The sequence below is a fragment of the Schistocerca serialis genome, chromosome 10 (genome assembly GCF_023864345.2).
Source record: "Schistocerca serialis cubense isolate TAMUIC-IGC-003099 chromosome 10, iqSchSeri2.2, whole genome shotgun sequence".
Taxonomy (NCBI): Eukaryota; Metazoa; Arthropoda; class Insecta; order Orthoptera; family Acrididae; genus Schistocerca; species Schistocerca serialis.
This window is the reverse complement of record NC_064647.1, coordinates 45,994,320-46,009,300: the sequence shown is the minus strand read 5'-3', so window position 1 is coordinate 46,009,300 and position 14,981 is coordinate 45,994,320.

The window sequence follows — 14,981 nt, the reverse complement described above, 5'->3', positions numbered from 1 at the left end:
GAAAACACACCCCATCGAAAAAGCGACTTCGTGCTGCGAGTCCTCCAGCGCCTGGTGTTACTAGAGATTTATCAGACTGTCGTAACAGAGCACATGCTGATAACCAGAATGTGTTTTTGATTGTCAAATGGAAGGAAGGTAGCTTTGAGAGAGTTTCTCCCTTTTACATCCACAAGGGTCTTGAGGAAATTGCAGGAACACTGAAATCTGTGAAGCGACTGCGCAATGTGACTCTTCGGAAAGCAACCTGTCTCGGAGAGTACGCTATCGAGACTGAGCTCCACTCCACTTTGAACTATAGTAAGGGTGTTGTGACATGTAGGGACTTGGTGGATATCACCAAGGACGATTTGAAATCTGAGTGGGCTGACGAAGGTATTGTCGATGTGCAGCATATTATGAAGCGAGTCGATGGCGACCTAGTCGAATCCGACTCGTTTATTCTCACGTTCAATTGCCCGAGACTCCCACAGCATGTTAAAGCGGGTTTCTTACGTTTGCCAGTACGGCCATATTTGCCCAACCCAATGCGCTATATTGAATGTCAGCGCTTTGGGCATACTACGGTGGGGTGCAATGGGATAGACACTTGTGGTAAATGTGGTCAGCCTGCCCATGAAGGAGCCGATTGTTCATCGCCTGTGAAGTGCGTGAATTGCTCTGGGAGTCACCCTGTCTTGAGCCGGGTCTGCCCCATCTATCTCGAGGAACGGAAGATACAGGAGATCAAAACATCTAAGTGCATCCCCTATGGTGAGGCCAAGAAGCTTTTTAAGGCCATGCAGCCTCCTGTGTTTACAACATCTTTCGCTTCCACTCTGCAGAAACCGGTACAGTTGGCCACTGTTGCTACACAAACGGAGGTTGCTAGTGCCGGCACTAATACCTGCGTTTGCCAGTGCACTTGTGCTGCTGCGGTTGTTTTGCAACCTGCAGCTCTCCCCACAACGTCGGACAAGGCCGTGGTTGCTGACATTGGGGTACTTCCTGCCCCTCCCCATGTATCACCTTCTGCCCAGGCGAGTAAAGCTCCAACTGTTGACAAGGTTCTGCATTCTAAGCCCCCTAAGACGAAGACGCTGAAGGTGAAGGTTTTGTCACCTGAGGAGACTATTCAGGGTCAGTCCGATGACGATGCCATCATACTGTCTGACATCTCCCTTGGGTCGCCATTGGAGCTGATGGACATTGATGTCGACTTGGGGCGATATTCTCGCCCCAGGAATAGATCTCCGGCCAGTACGGGCTCTCATCCGAAGCACAGAGGCAGGGTGAAAATTCAGCCACCCTGATCACTGGCTCCCATATTACAGTGGAACCTGAATGGGTTCAGGAAGCATGTGGCAGAATTACAACTCCTTGTACGAGAGCGCCCCTTGTGCTTATGTCTCCAAGAGACACATTTTCGGGCCACTGATGCTCCTTCTTTACTGGGCTATACCGTGTATCGGAAAGATGATCTGACGGGGGAAAGGACAAAGGGTGGTGTTGCGGTTTTTGTCCGTGACATGCACCCCTCATCTGAGCTCCCTCTCGTTACAGACTTGCGAGCAGTTGCAGTTGACCTTCTTGTGGGTCGGAGGCTTACAGTCTGTTCACTTTATTTACCACCTCAGGATGCGATAGACTCTGAGGCTCCCGCAGACCTTATTAGCCAACTCCCCCGCCCATTTCTTCTTCTGGGGGACTTCAATTCTCATAATGTCTTATGGGGCTCTTCGACTACTTGCCCCAGGGGTCGTATTCTGGAAAGCCTCATGGTTTCTGAAGAACTGTGCATCCTCAACTCTGGTGCTCCCACTCATTTTTGTACTGCTTCTGGGTCGTCGTCAGCTATTGACCTTTCCTTTTGCTCTCCAGCACTCGCAGATTCTGCTCTGTGGGAGGTTGCCGCTGACCTCCATTCTAGTGACCACTTCCCCCTTTGGATTCGCCTCCTGGATGAGACTGTGGCATTACCAGTGCCGACCAGGTGGGACCTCTGCAGAGCTGAATGGATACTTTTCAGCCATTTAGCTGTTTTGGAACACCGTGCCAGCGTCCATGAATGGGTCGACCATGTAACAGCCGTGATCTCCCATGCTGCTGAATTGTCGATCCCACGGTGCTCAAGTCATCCCAAGAGGCGTCCTGTCCCTTGGTGGACCACTGAGTGCCGCTCAGCCATCCGAGCCTTCCGTGCAACTCTGCGCCGCTTCAAGTGCCATCCCTCAGCTGACAATCTTGCGGCCTTTCGGGTGGCAAGGACCAAGGCACTGCGAGTGATTAAAGAGAGCAAACAATGGTCATGGCAATCGTTCTTGAACTCCATCTCCCTCTCCACTAGTTCTACGAAAGTATGGGAAGCCATCAGGAGGATTTCCGGGAAATGCAGCCAACTACCTGTCATGGCATTGCTGCATCAGGGTTGTCTACTCACGGCGCCGAGAGACATTGCCCAAACACTGGCCATGTATTTTGCGGAATCTACTGCCACTATTAACTGTGATCCAGATTTCTGCCGCTACCGCACTGCCATCGAGAGGGATCACTTGGACTTCCGGTCTCCAAATTCTGAACCCTACAACTGCCCCTTCACAATGTGAGAACTGGATTCGGCGCTGTCTGTGGTTCATGATACTGCGCTAGGTGATGATCAAATCCTGTACAGCATGCTGCAGCACTTGTTGCTGCCATCCAAGGAAGTTCTCCTGAATTGTTTTAATATGATATGGTCATCCGGCACGTTCCATGACTTGTGGAGGGAGGCGATTTTGATTCCCCTCCTCAAACTGGGGAAGGACCAAATTCATCCCAGTAGTTATTGGAGTATTGCTTTGACGAGCTGTGTCGGGAAGACATTGGAACGCATGGTCAACCGTCGCCTGGTTTGGCTGCTCGAGACCAGGCAGCTCCTTAGCCACTCTCAGTGTGGCTTTCGGAGATGTCGTTCAACTATAGACAACTTGACCCTGCTTGAGACGGCCATCCAGCAGGCCTTCCTACGTAACCAGCATTGTCTAGGTGTATTCTTTGACATTAATAAGGCGTATGTCACTACTTGGCGCCGCCTTATCCTCAGTCAGCTCCATCAGTGGGGCTTTCGTGGCCATCTCCCCATCTTCATTCGGTCCTTTCTTTCCCGCCGCCTCTTTCGATATCGGGTCGGTAATGTGCTATCTGATTTGTACGTGCAGGAGAATGGTGTTCCTCAGGGAAGCGTTTTAAGTGTCACCCTCTTTGCCATCGCCATTAACAGTATCACGTCCACTATCCGGAGTCCTGCCCAGTGCTCCTTGTTTGTGGACGATTTTGCTGTTTCCTTCCTCCAGTCTTGTCACTGCTAGTCGGCAGCTGCAGCTTACGATAAAGCGATTAGAGGCATGGACTGCGAGGACGGGTTTTACCTTTTGTGCAGACAAATGTGTGTGTGTTCATTTTAATCGTTCTCGACATGCTTTTACCTCCCCTGAATTGCGCCTGAGGGACACCATTTTTCCTTTTAGAGACACTGTGAGGTTCCTGGGCCTCACTTTTGATTCCAAGTTGTCGTGGTTGCCGCACCTTATAGACCTCAAGGTGCGGGCCCTGAAGGCACTGAATATTTTGAAGTGTCTGAGCCATCGGTCCTGGGGAGCAGATCGGGCGCGTCTGCTGCAGTTTTATAGCGCTTTCGTCCGATCGCGTCTTGGCTATGGTTGCACCGTGTATGGGTCAGCAAGGCCTTCGTATCTGAAGATTCTTGACGCAGTACACCATGAGGGTATCAGGCTCGCCACTGGTGCCTTCCGTACCAGTCCCATCCCCAGCCTGTGTGCTGAGGCAGGGGAACCGCCGCTCACCATCCGGCGACAGGTGTGTCAATTCCTTGCGTGTCCTACCTCCCCTGCGTACCCTACTGTTGCCCGACCACCTATGGAACGTCTCTTTTCCAGTCGTCCAAGGACAACGAGACCATTTGGGATTCGTGCCAAGCATTTGCTTGAGTCCCTTGCTGTGGAGCGTGTGGCACCCCAATTCCAGGGTTTTACCCGCCTGCCTCCCTGGTTGCTCCAGAGGCCCAGCGTCCTTTTAGACTTGTCAGAGTACCGGAGGAGCTGCACTCCTGCGTTTGTTTTTACCTCCTTATTTTACGATATTTTAAACCAGCATCCCGACCATGTACCAGTATTTACGGATGGCTCTAAACAGGGGGACTCTGTTGGTTGTGCTGTTGTTTTCCCTGATCGAGTCGTCAAGTTACGGCTTCCTTTGGCGTTTACCATCTTTGATGCCGAATTGTTTGCGATCTTGCGGGCATTGGAGCAGATGAGATGTGTTCCCAGTCTTAAGTTTCTCATCTGTTCTGACTCCCTGAGTGCCCTTCAGACCTTGCAACACTTGTGCCCAGCGGATACGGTCGTCCAGAACATCCATGATGCCCTACTCCACCTGCAACGACAGGGGAAGGAGGTTTCCTTCTGCTGGGTGCCGGGGCACGTGGGTATTAGGGGAAACGAACTGGCGGATGTGACTGCCAAAGATGCATGTTCCCTCCGTCAAGGTGTTGAATGTGCCGTCCCCCTCCATGCTGTTACCTCCCTTTTGCGTTTTCGTGTTATGCGTCAATGGGAAGAGGAGTGGCTGGCAGTCGGTGAAAATAAGCTGCGTTTGGTCAAGGCCACCACGCGGCCATGGCGTACGTCCTAGCTGTCGTGCAGGCTGGATGAGGTTCTCCTCACTCGCCTCCGCATTGGGCACAGTCCCTTAACGCATGGTTTTTTACTCCGGCGGGAGGACCCCCCAATCTGCAGTGCTTGTGGCGTCCAGATTACTGTCCGCCACATTTTACTTGACTGTCCTTTATTCTCGGACCAGAGGGCGGTGGTTTCCTTGCCACCGGATTTGCCCTCTATTTTGCAAGACGACGCAACGACTGTGGTTAAGGTCTTACGGTTTTGTGTCCTGCCCAATTTGTTGCCTCGGATTTTAGGGAGAGGATTTTAATGTGCTGCTGGGTGACTGGCTCACCCAGGTTTTAGGTAAGAGGTCCGCCAGTCACGATTACCTACTTGTTTCACTTCGATTTGTGTTCTCTTTTTCTTGTGTTTCCTTTCCTTTTTTAGTGCGTTTCTTCTCCTCTTGTTTTGCCTCTGTATGTGACGATTTGGAACTGCGTCAGGCCTGTGTCTTTTAGCCGTTCTCCTTGTTCGCTGTCCGTCTTCGTCCCTTCACCGCATGTGTTCCTGTTTTTATGCGTTTGGGCGCTGATAACCACGCTGTTTAGCGCCCGAAAACCTCAAAACACACACACACACACACGATTTTCTGTCAAGTCGGTGCATAGAATTTTACTTTCGAATTCGCTGAACGCTTCACGCATAGCCCTCCTTACGCTAACTTCGACATCGTTTAGCTTCTGTTTGTCTGAGAGGTTTTGGCTGCGTTTAAATTTGCAGTGAAGTTCTCTTTGTTTCCCAGTAGTTTCCTAACTTTGTTGTTGAACCATGGTGGGTTTTTCCCGTCCCTCACAGTTTCACTCGGCGCGTACCTGTCTATAACGCATTTTACGATTGCCTCGAACTTTTTCCATAAATACTCAACATTGTCAGTGTCGGAACATAAATTTTCGTTTTGATCTGTTAGGTAGTCTGAAATCTGCCTCCTATTACTCTTGCTAAACAGATAAACCTTCCTCCCTTTTTTATATTCCTATTTACTTCCATATTCAGGGATGCTGCAACGGCCTTATGATCACTGATTCCCTGTTCTGCGCTTACAGAGTCGAAATGTTCGGGTCTGTTTATCAGTAGGTCCAAGATGTTATCTCCATGAGTCGGTTCTCTGTTTAATTGCTCGAGTACACTCAGTATAATGTTACTCGATGCTCTGTCCCTACCACCCGTCCTAAACATCTGAGTGTCCCAGTCTATATCTGGTAAATTGAAATCTCCACCTAAGACTCTAATATGCTGAGGAAATTTATGTGAAATGTATTGCAGATTTTCTCTCAGTTGTTCTGCCACTAATGCTGCTGAGTCGGCAGGTCGGTAAAATGAGCCAATTATTAACCTAGCTCGGTTGCTGAGTATGACCTCCACCCATAATAATTCACAGGAACTATCCACTTCTATTTCACTACAGGATAAAGTACTACTAATAGCGACAAACACGCCACCACCGGTTGCATGCAATCTATCCTTTCTAAACACCGTCTGTGCCTTTGTAAAAATTTCGGCAGAATTTATCTCTGGCTTGAGCTAGCTTTCCGTACCTATAATGATTTCAGCTTCGGTGCTTTCTATCAGCACTTGAAGTTCCGGTACTTTACCAACGCAGCTTCGACAGTTTACAATTACAATACCGATTGTTGCTTGGTCCCTGCATGTCCTGACTTTGCCCCACACCCTTTGAGGCTGTTGCCCTTTCTGTACTTGCCCGAGGCCATCTAACCTAAAAACCGCCCAGTTCACGCCACACAACCCCTGCTACCCTTGTAGCCGCCTGCTGTAGACTCCTGACCTATCCAGCGGAATCTGAAACCCCACCACCCTATGGCGCAAGTCGGGCAATCGCAGAACCGTCTCAGCCTCTGATTCAGACCCTCCACTCGGCTCTGTACCAAAGGTCCGCAGTCAGTCCTGTTGACGATGCTGCAGATGGTGAGCTCTGCTTTCATCCCGCTAGCGAGACTGGCAGTCTTCACCAAATCAGATAGCCGCCGGAAGCCAGAGAGGATTTCCTCCAATCCATAGCGACACACATCATTGGTGCCGAAATGAGCGATCGCCTGCAGATGGGTGCACCCTGTACCCTTCATGGCATCCGGAAGGACCCTTTCCACATCTGGAATGACTCCCCCCGGTATGCACACGGAGTGCACATTGGTTTCCTTCCCCTCCCTTGCAGCCATATCCCTAAGGGGCCCCATTACGTGCCTGACGTTGGAGCTCCTAACTACCAATAAGCCCACCCTCTGTGACCACCCAGATCTTGCAGACTGAGGGAAACCTCTGGAACAGGACAAGCAGCCATGTCCGGCCGAAGATCAGTATCAGCCTGAGACAGAGCCTGTAACTGGTTCGTCAGACAAACTGGAGACGCCTTCCGTTCAGCCCTCTGGAATGTCTTTCCCCCCCCCCCCCCCCCCCCCCCCCTGCCACACCTCGAGACGAACTCCCACTCTCCCACAGGTGAGGGGTCAGCCTCAATGTGGGCAGTATCCTGGGCTGCCACAGCCGTAGTCCGATCGGGGAATGCGTGGGACGAGCTGGCAGTCCCCGACAAACCCCCGTCTGGACCCCCACAGTGATGCCCATTGGCAACAGCCTCAAGCTGTGTTACCGAAGCCAAGACTGCCTGAAGCTGGGAGAGAAGGGATGCCAACTCAGCCCGCATCCGAACACAGCAGTCGCAGTCCCTATCCATGCTAAATACTGTCGTGCAAAGAAAGTCTGAACTAATCTACAGCCGGCCGCGGTGGCCGTGCTGTTCTAGGCGCCACAGTCCGGAACCGCACGACTGCTACGGTCGCAGGTTCGAATCCTGCCTTGGGCATGGTTGTGTGTGATGTCCTTAGGTTAGTTAGGTTTAAGTAGTTCTAAGTTCTAGGGGACTGATGACCTCAGCAGTTAAGTCCCATAGTGCTTTGAACCATTTGAACTAATCTGCAGAGAGCACAAACAATTTGACACAAAGTTTAAACGGTTACTAAAATACAAGACTGCCTAGTAAATGGCAATAATGCTGCTACTTGCACACTGCTGACACACTGGTTGCGGGCAGAAGGCTAAATGTACTGTCAGTAACGTACAAAGACTATTTGAAAGAAATAAACAAATGACAGACGACTACGCGACTTTGCACATCACAGATAATAAAATGCAAATCTGCCCCTGCTAATTACGAAACTACACAATGATTTGACGGATTTAACTAAACAAGTGCGCTAAGAACAATCAAACAATTTTTCAACTTTACTACTACACTTCTATGAATGTTAAATAAGCCGCTTGCTGCTACCTGCGCATTGCTGACACACTGCTCGGTGGCAGAAGGTACAGGTATATGGAGTTCCCTCAAGTACTCACAGCAAGCAGATTTTATTATAAACTTCCCCAGGAAATCAGAGATGAAGTTAAGCTGTTGTTGAAATGCAATTTTTGTCACAGTATCTGAACACCAAAAACAAAAGCAACAAAGTACCATTGTTGATCTGCCTGAGAATTATTTATGTTACACAAGTATTAAGATACCCATAGTGTAATCACCAAACATAGCACATTTACAAAAGTAAACACTCAAACATATACATACATAAATCAGATAATTATTATGAAACACATAAATAAATAACAGGCTCAAAAAAATTAAACTCACTGAATGGTGAGTGACAAATTTGAGAAAAATTTTCTTGTACGGTAGCCACACGTAAGATTTAGCGACTAAAAGAAATACAGTCAAATACAAATTCAGTGTACATTGTCCAGAAAAGAACAAACTCAATTCAGATTTTACTATTTCATTTCTGAGTAGACCTGCTGTACCTATTCTAAGTTGTAGTTTAGAAACATCATTTTTGGTACTTTTCCACTTGAAAGCCAGGATCGTCTGTCTGTTATTTTTTGTGCCTGCTTTGAAAACATCCGCGCACAAGGAACAGAGATGGCCAAAATACAAAGACGTCGTTTCATTATTTCAAACAGCACAGGGAACAGTACAAGATTTTCTTTCCACCACAGCAATGGATCTTGTGATCTGTGTATCAGTGGCATCTTCATGTATTTATCAAGCTCAACTATACTTGCAGCACGTGGATCGTCTACACTTTGGATAAAGCCTCCTACAGCTTGGTCAAAATCTTGCCAAGTGTTGCCACTACTAGAGTTGAATGTGCTCACCGCAACTGTTTTGGCTGGTGGTGGATTGTCTGTAGAACACCGAGCGGGTTTCTGTCGTATTGCACAGCAGTTTTTTGATTATGGCAACTTTTGTTTTGCTTAAGCGATGCCAAGTTTTTGGAAATCCATATTCCCTGAAGCGAGGATCCAATAATGTTGCTTCACTAGCAGTTGCTTTATCTGCAAACTTTTGAACGAGTCAAGTACAGATTCCATCCTCAAGTTTAGCAGTTGCTGTATTAATGGCTTCATTGCTATAGTCTGAGTTTTTCAGTCAGTGACTTTGTAAACCTTTGCTTAATAAGACAACTTTTGACAAAGTTACATTTCTTTCGTTGCTAATTTCTGTTGTGACTTGCTCAAAAGGAGATAGTATTTCACAGGATTTTTCAACAATTGACCAGTCTTCATTAGACAGTATTGTTTGTGAATCCACACTGAGGACGGCGAGGCTGATTTGATTTTCAAAAGCCTGTCAGACATTTCATAAGGGGAATTCCATCTCATGGTGTACCCTTGTTTCGATGTTAAAATAGGGAAGCCCATTTGCTTCTGAATATTGTGTAATTTGTCAAGTGCTTGGGGACTTCTTTTGAAAAATTCCGCTATTGACTTCACTTTTGCCCTTGTGTCTGTAATTGTTTCAAGACTTACTTGCATAATATATGTACAAAACAAGGTACATACCACCATTTGCATATAATCATTGCCTTCATCGTGTTCTGTACATTGTATATAGTGGAAGCTACAATTTTATTGGTAATACCCCAAGTTGAATCAGATTTTGTAATTCACTGGAAATGTTTTCAGCTGCAGTTTTTAATCAATGAAGTGAGCAGTCACTGCAATATAATTCTCATTTTTCACAGATGTCCATCCATCAGTCATAATGCAGATTTAGGATGCAGCTTGCACTGCAGATGTTACTTGCATTAGTGGGTTGTCGAACACTTGAGAGAGTTAATTGTTGGAGAGTGTTTTTCTACTGGGAGGTACATAGTTTTCTATGTCTACATCTACATGGACACTCTGTAAATCACTTTTAAGTGCCTGGCAGAGGGTTCATCGAACCACCTTCACAATTCTCTGTTATTCCAATCTCGTAGAGCACGCGGAAAGAATGAACATCTATATCTTTCCTTACGAGCTCTGAGTTCCCTTATTTTATTGTGATGATCGTTTCTCCCCGTGTAGGTCGGTGTCAGCAAAATATTTTCGCATTCAGAGGAGAAAGTTGGTAATTGAAATTTCGTGAGAAGATTCCATCGTAACGAAAAACACCTTTCTTTTAATGACGTCCAGCCCAAGTGACACTCTCTCCCATATCTCACGATAATACAAAACGTGCTGCCCTTCTTAGAACTATTTTGGTGTTCTCTGTCAGTCCTATCCGGTAAGGATCCCACATCGTGCAGTAGTCTTCTAAAAGAGGACGGACAAGCGTAGTGTAGGCAGTCTCCTTAGTAGATCTGTTACATTTTCTAAATGTCCCGCCAATAAAACGCAGTCTTTGGTTAGCCTTCCTCACAACATTTTCTATGTGTTCCTTCCAATTTAAGTTCTTGGGAATTGTAATTCCTAGGCATTTAACTGAATTTACGGCATTTAGATTTGACTTATTAATAATGTAACCGAAGTTTAACGAATTCTTTTCAGCACTCATGTTGACGACCTCAAACTTTTCATTATTTAGGGTCAACTGCCAATTTTCGAATGTTTCAGGTATCTTTTCTAAATCGTTTTGCAATTTGTATTGATCTTCTGATGACTTTATTAGTCGATAAACGACAGCGTCATCTACAAACAACCACTCAGATTGTCTCCCAAATCGTTTCTATAGACAAGGAACAGCAAAGGGCCTATAACATTACCTTGGGGAAGCCAGAAATCACTTCCATTTTACTTGATGACTTTCCGTCAATTTCTACAAACTACAAATGCAAAAATACGGAATCGATCTGAAATCCTTTGTCAATAGTACTCAACACTTCATGCGATTAAGAGCTAGTTGTGTTTCACAAGAGCGATGTTTTCTAAATCCATGTTGACTGTGTGTCAATAGAATGTTTTCTTTGAGGTAATTCATATGTCCTCCCCTCATGAACCATGGACCTTGCCGTTGGTGGGGAGGCTTGCATGCCTCAGCGATACAGATAGCCGTACCGTAGGTGCAACCACAACGGAGGGGTATCTGTTGAGAGGCCAGACAAACGTGTGGTTCCTGAAGAGGGGTAGCAGCCTTTTCAGTAGTTGCAGGGGCAACAGTCTGGATGATTGACTGATCTGGCCTTGTAACATCAACCAGAACAGCCTTGCTGTGCTGGTACTGCGAACGGCTGAAAGCAGGGGGAAACTACAGCCGTAATTTTTCCCGAGGAAATGCAGCTTTACTGTATGATTAAATGATAATGGCGTCCTCTTGGGTAAAATATTCCGGAGGTAAAATAGTCCCCCATTCGGATCTCCGGGCGGGGACTACTCAAGAGGACGTCGTTATCAGGAGAAAGAAAACTGGTGTTCTACAGATCGGAGCGTGGAATGTCAGATCCCTTAATCGGGCAGGTAGGTTAGAAAATTTAAAAAGGGAAATGGATAGGTTAAAGTTAGATATAGTGGGAATTAGTGAAGTTCGGTGGCAGGAGGAACAAGACTTTTGGTCAGGTGATTACAGGGTTATAAATACAAAATCAAATAGGGGTAATGCAGGAGTAGGTTTAATAATGAATAAAAAAATAGGAGTGAGGGTAAGCTACTACAAACAGCATACTGAACGCATTATTGTGGCAAAGATAGACACGAAGCCCACACCTACGACAGTAGTACAAGTTTATAGCTCTGCAGATGACGAAGAAATTGAAGAAATGTATGATGAAATAAAAGAAATTATTCAGATAGTGAAGGGAGATGAAAATTTAATAATCATAGGTGATTGGAATTCGAGAGTAGGGAAAGGGAGGGAAGGAAACATAGTAGGTGAATACGGATTGGGGGGGAAAGAAATGAAAGAGGAAGCCGTATGGTAGAATTTTGCACAGAGCATAACGTAATCATAGCTAACACTTGGTTCAAGAATCATAAAAGAAGGTTGTACACATGGAAGAATCCTAGAAATACTAGATGGTATATGCCGGCCGGAGTGGCCGAGCGGTTAAAGGCACTACAGTCTGGAACCGCACAACTGCTACGGTCGCAGGTTCGAATCCTGCCTCGGGCATGGATGTGTGTGATGTCCTTAGGTTAGTTAGGTTTAAGTAGTTCTAAGTTCTAGGGGACTTATGACCACAGCAGTTGAGTCCCATAGTGCTCAGAGCCATTTGAACCATTTGAACTAGAAGGTATCAGATAGATTATATAATGGTAAGACAGAGATTTAGGAACCAGGTATTAAATTGTAAGACATTTTCCAGGGGCAGATGTGAACTCTGACCACAATCTATTGGTTATGAGCTGTAGATTAAAACTGAAGAAACTGCAAAAAGGTGAGAATTTAAGGAGATGGGACCTGGACAAACTGATTAAACCAGAGGTTGTACAGAGTTTCAGGGAGAGCATAAGGGAACAATTGTCACAAATGGGGGAAAGAAATACAGTAGAAGAAGAATGGGTAGCTCTGAGGGATGAAGTAGTGAACGCAGCAGAGGATCAAGTAGGTAAAAAGACAAGGGCTAGTAGAAATCCTTGGGTAACAGAAGAAATATTGAATTTAATTGATGAAAGGAGAAAATATAAAAATGCATTAAATGAAGCAGGCAAAAAGGAATACAAACGTCTCAAAAATGAGATCGACAGGAAGTGCAAAATGTCTAAGCAGGGATGGCTAGAGGACAAATGTAAGGATATAGAGGCTTGTCTCACTAGAGTGAGATAGATACTGCCTACAGGAAAATTAAAGAGATAGGAGAACCACTTGTATGAATATCAAGAGCTCAGGTGGAAACCCAGTTCTAAGCAAAGAAGGGAAAGCAGAAAGGTGAAAGGAGTATATAGAAGGTCTATACAAGGGCGACGTACTTGAGGACAATATTCTGGCAATGGAAGGGAATGTAGATGAAGACGAAATGGGAGATACAATACTGCATGAAGAGTTTGACAGAGCGCTGAGAGATCTGAGTTGAAACAAGGCCCCGAGAGTAGACAACATTCCATTAGAACTACTGACGGCCTCGGGAGAGCCAGTCCTGACAAAACTCTACCATCTGGTGAGCAAGATGTATGAGACAGGCGAAATACCCTCAGACTTCAAGAAGAATATAATAATTCCAATCCCAAAGAAAGCGGGTGTTGACAGATGTGAAAATTACCGGCAATCAGTTTAATAAGCCACAGCTGCAAAATACTAACGCAAATTTTTTACAGACGAATGGTAAAACTAGTAGAAGGCAACCTTGGGGAAGATCAGCTTGGATTCCGTAGAAATATTGGAACACGTGAAGCAATACTGACCTTACGACTTATCCTAGAAGAAAGATTAAGGAAAGGCATACCTACGTTTCTGGCATTTGTAGACTTAGAGAAAGCTTTTGACAATGTTGACTGGAATATTCTCTTTCAAATGCTAAAGGTGGCAGGGGTAAAATACAGGGAGTGAAAGGCTATTTACAAATTGTACAGAAACCAGAAAGCAGTTATAAGAGTTGAGGGGCATGAACGGGAAGCAGCGGTTGGGAAGGGAGTGAGACAGGGTTGTAGCCTATCCCCAATGTTGTTCAATCTGTATATTGAGCAAGCAGTAAAGGAAACAAAAGAAAAATTCGGAGTAGGTATTAAACTCCATGGAGAAGAAATAAAAACTTTGAGGTTCGCCGATGACATTGTAATTCTGTCAGAGACAGCAAAGGACTTGGAAGAGCAGTTGAGTGGAATGGACAGTGTCTTGAAAGGAGGATATAAGATGAACATCAACAAAAGCAAAATGAGGATAATGGAATGTTGTCGAATTAAATCAGGTGATGCTGAGGGTATTAGATTAGGAAATGAGACACTTAAAGTAGTAAAGGAGTTTAGCTATTTGGGGAGCAAAATAACTGATGATGGTCGAAGTAGAGAGGATATAAAATGTAGACTGGCAATGGCAAGAAAAGCATTTTTGAAGAAGAGAAATTTGTTAACTTCGAGTATATATTTAAGTGCCAGAAAGTCGTTTCTGAAAGTATTTGTATAGAGTGTTGCCATGTATGGAAGTGAAACATGGACGATAAATAGTTTGGACAAGAAGAGAATAGAAGCTTTCGAAATGTGGTGCAACAGAAGAATGCCGAAGATTAGATGGGTAGATCACATAACTAATGAGGGGTATTGAATAGAATTGGGGAGAAGAGGAGTTTGTGGCACAACTTGACAAGAAGAAGGGACCGGTTGGTAGGACATGTTCTGAGCCATCAAGGAATCACAAATTTAGCATTGGAGGGCACCGTGGAGGGTAAAAATCGTAGAGGGAGACCAAGAGATGAATACACTAAGCAGATTCAGAAGGATGTAGGTTACAATAAGTACTGGGAGATGAAGCAGCTTGCACAGGATAGAGTAGCATGGAGAGCTGCATCAAACCAGTCTCAGGACTGAAGACCACAACAACAATTCGTATGTTTCAAAATCCTTCATTTAATAAATAAGTCATTTTTCTGAATTCTGCACTCTCATCTGCATTAAATGGAAGATATTCTTTAACAACAAATATTAAAATCTTTTCGTCTATTTTGGCTCGTTTTGATGAAGGCACTGGTCTTGGTGCAAATCTAATGATCTTTGTTTGTCCACCACTAGAGATTGGTCGAACTTGTTCATTCCCGTGAACTACTTCATTCATTTCACTCTTTGCAGTGAAGCGTTCAAATGTAGTAGTCATTCATGAAGTACGGAAGCCTGGCGAAGTTGCCCAGTTCGCTGCTCAGCCGCGGCTACGCTCGCTTTGCCTCGTTCGTACAATAAAGCTTCGTAATACTTTATAATTTTACCAACAGATGGCCGAACTATGGCGTAACGTGCACGCCCAGATCTTAAGTGATCTGGGGTGCACGCAACGTTTTATGCTCTTACAGCGTCTGGGTTAACTTAAATAGAGCATGGTCGAAGGGGACAAAGGAAAGATAAACACAGAAGCCTGTCACGTAAAAGAAGGATTTA